At 39.1% G+C, this 6,097-nt stretch overlaps 1 protein-coding gene across 1 annotated transcript in view; it reads right to left on the bottom strand.

Moving 5' to 3' along the window:
* The window catches only part of epha8 (eph receptor A8), a gene marked incomplete at both ends in the record, with an annotated part of 166,565 nt that overhangs the window by 160,017 nt on the left and 451 nt on the right, over positions 1 to 6,097 (bottom strand). The gene's annotated exons all lie outside the window — the stretch shown is intronic.

A 6,097-nucleotide genomic window follows, 5' to 3' on the forward strand; every position in this document is an offset into this window, starting at 1 on the left:
GAAAAATACAACTTTCAATAAAACCTAAACACTGCAGGTTTTCAGTGTGTAAATATCGCTAATAAGAAAGGTTGAAAACAACTGAAATGTATAAATTCATAATTATGATGTAAATCTATCAATTTTTTTATGAATCAAAACCAATTTTAATTGCATGTAGTAAATTAAATACTGATTATAGCTTTTAAAAACATGTACAGAGATTAAAAAAGGACACTTTGAGATTTTAATCCATGCTTTTAAAACCACTGGTTTAGATTACAATGCACTTCCCGTTGGGCTCAGCCAGGCTTCACTCTCACGTCTTCAGCTGATACAAAATGCTGCTGCTTGACTTTTAACAGGAGCCAAAAAACACCAGCACACCAGTTTCAGCATCGGTTCACTGGCTCCCTGTTCGTCGTAGGATTGATTTTAGAATACTTTTTATTTGTTTTTAAATGCCTTCATGGCCTGGACCCACAGTACCGATCTGAACCGATCTGCTCCGGCCGAACACTCCCTCGCGCTCTCTGAGGTCGGCAGATCAGTCATTGTTGTTTGTCCCTCAGACCAAGAGGAAGCAGAGAGGCGATCACACTTTTTCAGTCGTAGCCCCAAAATTGTGGAACGACTTGCCTTTGCACATCAAACAGTCCGACTCGCTTCCTGTTTTTACAACCGCTCTGAAAACATACTTTTTCTCTTTGGTTTTAACTCAGTCTGAGAGGTTGACTTTCATTGTTTTTTTTTTAAGTTTTAGTTATTTTTATTGTTTTGTGTTGTTTTTATTGTTCTCCACTGTTTTTTATTCTGCGTTGTTATTTCATTTTATATTTTTACCTGCTCCTGTCTGTGTACTGCGTTGTTTTAAAGTGCTTTATAAATAAAGTTGAGTTGAGTTGAAACACCAAAAAATTTTGTTCGACAAAAAAATACATTATTTTATCGTATGCAATCCTTAAATATATCTTTTTAAGGTTGTGTCCATTTTGAGAGGAAGAACATTCATAATATAATGTACGATTTTTCTTATTTTCTATTTTATCTTGAGTTGCCTTTTACTATTTAAAAAAGTGACAATTTTCTATTATACAACTGTTAGAATGAACATTTTCTGAAACGTATTTAAGAAATGAATTATGTTGACTAATCAGCCTTTATAAAAATATTGTCTTAAAAGTAAGGAAATATATATTTTTTAAAGCTAAATGCATTTTCCGCCCTACGTTAACCTTATGACGCGTAATGTTGTGTCGTGCTATAAGGTCAATTTAAACAATTTTATAATCTCAGTGTTCTGCGGAGCTGAAAACAACATGACGGACTTTCCTTGTCCTGGTTGTGTGTTGGGGGGCTCGTGGAAACTGTAAACACTGCTAACACTGGCCGATATCGCTGCCTCTTTTGAACCGAAAGCACGACAAAGGCTCAACAAGCTTGATTTGTTGCGCTAATTGTGACCTTTCTAACAAAAATCCCTGACCAGCGCTGTAAATGTTGTTGCCGTTTTCACCCGTGCGATTAAAGCTGGCATCATTTCCACGATAAACATTTGCGGATCTCCATCACTGCTGGATTCCACAGACTCCGCAAAGAAGTTGTGTTGTTCAAATAAATCACCTAAAACCAAATGTGTTGTACGATTACAACAATCCAGATATCTATCACGTGCTTAACTTTAAATAACAATTAACTATTGGATTCACTGGGAATTGAATAGATTATTTTTGAACAGATTGTGTATGTTTAGTAGTTCTGTCCCCACTGATACTTTGAAATAACATTCAAACATAAGCATCAAGCAGCAAAAGGAATAACTTTGATCATGAATACATGCAACCAAATGTAGCATCACATTTTAAAGGTAAAGGTAAATCGTCCAATGTGTCTCGGAACTAATGCATCATATCAGTACATGAAGACACATCTCTTGTGAAACTTTATAACAAAACCACTTTGTACCCAAAAATATGATATACAGTAAATGCTCCATAACATTACATGAAGATATTACATGTAGAAACATAACTGGTGATATTTACCAGATCAGGTCCACTTTATAGTGAGATTCGGATGTTTTTTAGCCAAGCATGGTAATAAAACACTATTTTTTTTTCTTCGCTTTACATCTGTAACTATGTGTACTGTTGAAAAAGAAAAGAAAAGCCAGTTATCCCCTCTGTAAAGGCCACGTTTGGGATTACTTTTCATTCCTATCATTGTTGCTAAATATGAACCACAAATATTGAGTTAGCATGGGTGTAAAGTACCTCTCCAGTTTTTGCTCATCGTAACACTCTGCATCTAACTAATAAATACAAACCTATAAACCAATGATATACTCAAACACATAACAGTTTGATAACTGTTATGTTTTGTCTCATATTTTTTCTTCAACTGGATTGTTGCTAGCATACAAAGTTTGTGTTTTGTAAAAAAACAAACAAATAATACTGTACAGTTTTTAATTTGGGACGTCGTCCAACCACAGCAATATGGATGACTGTTATCTGTTCATCTTAAAAAATCTGATCTGTCACAGCCCGTCTCCAATCAAAGGTACACACATATTTTTATACGGTTGAGAAAATTCTTAAGATTTGCTTCGCCAATATGAAATGTTTTGGCACAGAAAATATAGTTTGGAAAATCCTGGCAAACAACTAAAACTCAACCCAGAAAATTTGAATTTTGAAAATACCCGTTTTTCATTCAAATATTTTTTTCAAATATTCTATCATTTTTTTTACTCTTAGATCATGACTGGTCAACATGATGGGAGTAATAGCTAAAATTACGCGACAGCTTTAACGTGTTTTTGCTAGATTTGGTCTCGGTATTCTTGCGGACAGACAGACAGACAGATAGACAGATAGACAGATAGACAGATAGACAGATAGATAGATAGATAGATAGAGTTGGGAAAAAAGTTGAAACCAAAAGATTTGTTGAGTCAAAACAATGAGGCTCAATTTGACCTGATCTGAAAAGGTAGCAGGTATTAACTTTGGTTTTATTTCATGTGATTGCCTGAAAATTATTCTAATGATAAAAGATTCTGCGTCATACTGAACAGGTCAATTTGTTTGATCCTTGGTGGTCTCCATACAATTAAAATCCATGAACATTTGGATATTTTGATATTGTGTAGTGTCTCATTACTGATTGGTATTATTAGAAACATGACCTGTTCATCATAAGTATTCAGTTTGGCAGCAGCGTCATTATTTTCTGAAAGGTTATTTTTTGTATTTTTTTTTTTCATATAGCAAAGATTGATAGGGAAAAAAGATTTGCTATGCCGTTATTTTTATAATTGCTGATTTGCAGCTTTAAATCATTTGTTGAATTTATTAAATCCCTCAATGATTTTCAAAACCACAATTAGAGACTTGCTGTAATTTACTATGTCCATTTTTTCACAGTCACAATTGTTTTTAACTTTTTTTTTTAACTACACCAAAAATACAAATATATGTACGCACACACCCATTTGCACCGATGGAAATAACGCACAGCTTAGCGTTGGTGGAGAAGGAGCTGAATCTCATCCCTGCAGCTGAAATCTGTTGGCTGTGCATCCCTGCTGCTCTGTTTCACATTCCAGCTGCATTATTTTCCTGTTCATGGGTAGGGTTAAAAAAAAAAAAAAAAAAGCGTTAATCTGATTGTACTGTAATTACTGTGTCGCTTGGGAACACAATGGGCTCAGCGCGGGATTCGATATTTTAACGTCTCCTATTGAGGGAACGCGCAAACACATTATGAGATGTCAAAATATTGTTCGCCTTCGCCTTTGTCTCGCTGCTCCCCGGGCTCTGACCCCTCCTTGCCATACACACACACACACACACACACACACACACACTTGGAGCTGAAATGCACAGCGCGGCAGTGTTTGAAGGGGTCTGGAGTTGTGAACAGGTTTTAAAACATGAAAGCGTTATTGTACCATCCCTACAGAAACACTTCAAGTCATTTGTGTGTCTCAACACGAGACGAGCGCATACGACCAAGGCGAACAGGAACAAAATGGCTGGCTTCTACTCGCGTAATGAATATACATTCAGAAATGTGTCCGTCCGCCCCGTGCTGCGAAGGCTCCGGAGCCGAGCCGTCCCTCCGTTACCTGCTCCTCCACCCGTTAAACATGCGACTTTTGATCCGCTGCGTGTCGGACCGCACACTGGCCAACAGAAAGAGGAGGACCAACTGTTTTCACCACCTTGGAAACAGAATGGCACACCGGCAAAAAGAGATCCGACTATTCGGAGGATATCATAATCTCTCCCAAAACAGAATCTTCCGCAAGATTTTAAAATAATCACTGGTTTATCAACCTCTGCATGTATTTGTTTGACTGAGGACGGTCATATTTTCGGAGTGTTTTTTGTTGTTGTTGTTGTTTTTCTTCTCGTGAATCTCGAACGTCTTTCGTACAGCGTCGAACTGGAATCAACCCCATCCCTGAATTGAAAATGCTGCACTGAGTCCTGAGTGAACTGAAGTCACGTCAGGACGAAACATAGACGGTGCGGATGCCGCAGGTAGGCCTGCAAAAACTGTTAATGACTCGAGCCTTCGTTGGGCGTCGTTACAAACCCCGAAGCTTTGGAGGAAACTGAAAAACAGCCACGACCGAAGATTTGACCAAGTGATGCAATTATACTATGACTGTTTGTAGTTTTCACATTTCACATTTTGTCTGCTTAATGATCAAAAATATTTACTGACTCTAGAAAGTCAAACAGCGAGTCTGTGTAATCCAACACAATCTCTATTGTCAGTTTGTGGACTAATATATGTGTCGCAATGTTTTGACGAAAAACAAGACAAAAGTTATGGACTCGTGTGTTGATGGTGTGACTCTGGTGTGTCGTCAAATGAAAATGTACAAGCTTTAATCTAACGAAACAAGAATATTTAATAAATGTGTTTTGTTTTGAGGTGGTCATGGGATCAAATCACTGGTAACAGAGCCACACATCGGTTTCAATGCACGTAGTAGACAATTAGTTTTTTCTGTGCAATCAAGCGACTTTTGAGCAGCTGATCTCTCCGCAACTGTTCTTTTGGGCAATGGGAGTGAAATTAGAATGTTACATGAAGGGGAGTAATGCATGAATCCTTAAAAGTGTGTATGTGGAGGCAAAGGGTCAGGAAAAACTGAGGTCAAAGCCACGAGGAAGACGTAGGATGCAATTTGGACTATGTACAGAAATAAATGGCATATTGACTGGAGACATCCTCTCAGTTACTTTTTAGACCCGAGGTCATCTGGATTGTCCAGAATTGAGCGACTTGGGATGTTGTATGAAGAAAGATTTACCAAATTCCTAAGTTTTAAGCAGAGAAAGGTCACACATTAGTTGGGTTAAAGATTTGGAGTCAAAACTATAAAAACCATCCAAGAAAAGTGAAGTATTGTCAGAAGCAGGAGCAACATAGGAAGACGAGGGAAGGAACATTTTGACCTGACGGATCATTCATGACGCATTGACGGTGCGGTTCCTCAGACGACCCGGAGTCTCCAGACTTTAGAATCACCACAGGGCCTCCCTCTCTTTCAACCACCCGAACCAGGAGCACGAACCCGTTCCTCATTCTTCACCTCTTTTCTTTATCCTTCTCTTCTCTATTCTGGCCTCGCCTCCCTTCATCCCTGCAGCGTCACCGCCAGGGGTGAAGACGAGGCCCAAACAGTCGAGTTGCTCCTTTCATTCAGCCTCCCGAGACCTGACCTATGTCAAGAACCCCGTCACGCACACACACACACACACACACACACACGTATGCGCGCTAACAAACAGTGGAGGAACAGATGAAACCCAGTTCGCCGAGGGACTTCGCTTGGCGTGCCAAAGACTATTAGTCGTACAAGTGACAACAACAGTTTTCCGTCTGGCGGTGGAAAGATGGAGCATGGAAAGGGGGGGGGGGTTGGGAAGATGGAGGTAAACAAAACACATCACTTAGGAAGCGCTTGGAAGCCACATTCATGATCAGCGAACACACACACACACACACACACACACACACACACACACACACTTTCACATCATTGCCTTACCCCACAGCAGACACGTGCACTACCACTGCAGCTGACACGCAAATA

This window comes from Blennius ocellaris, assembly GCF_963422515.1.
Source record: "Blennius ocellaris genome assembly, chromosome: 4".
Classification (NCBI taxonomy): Eukaryota; Metazoa; Chordata; class Actinopteri; order Blenniiformes; family Blenniidae; genus Blennius; species Blennius ocellaris.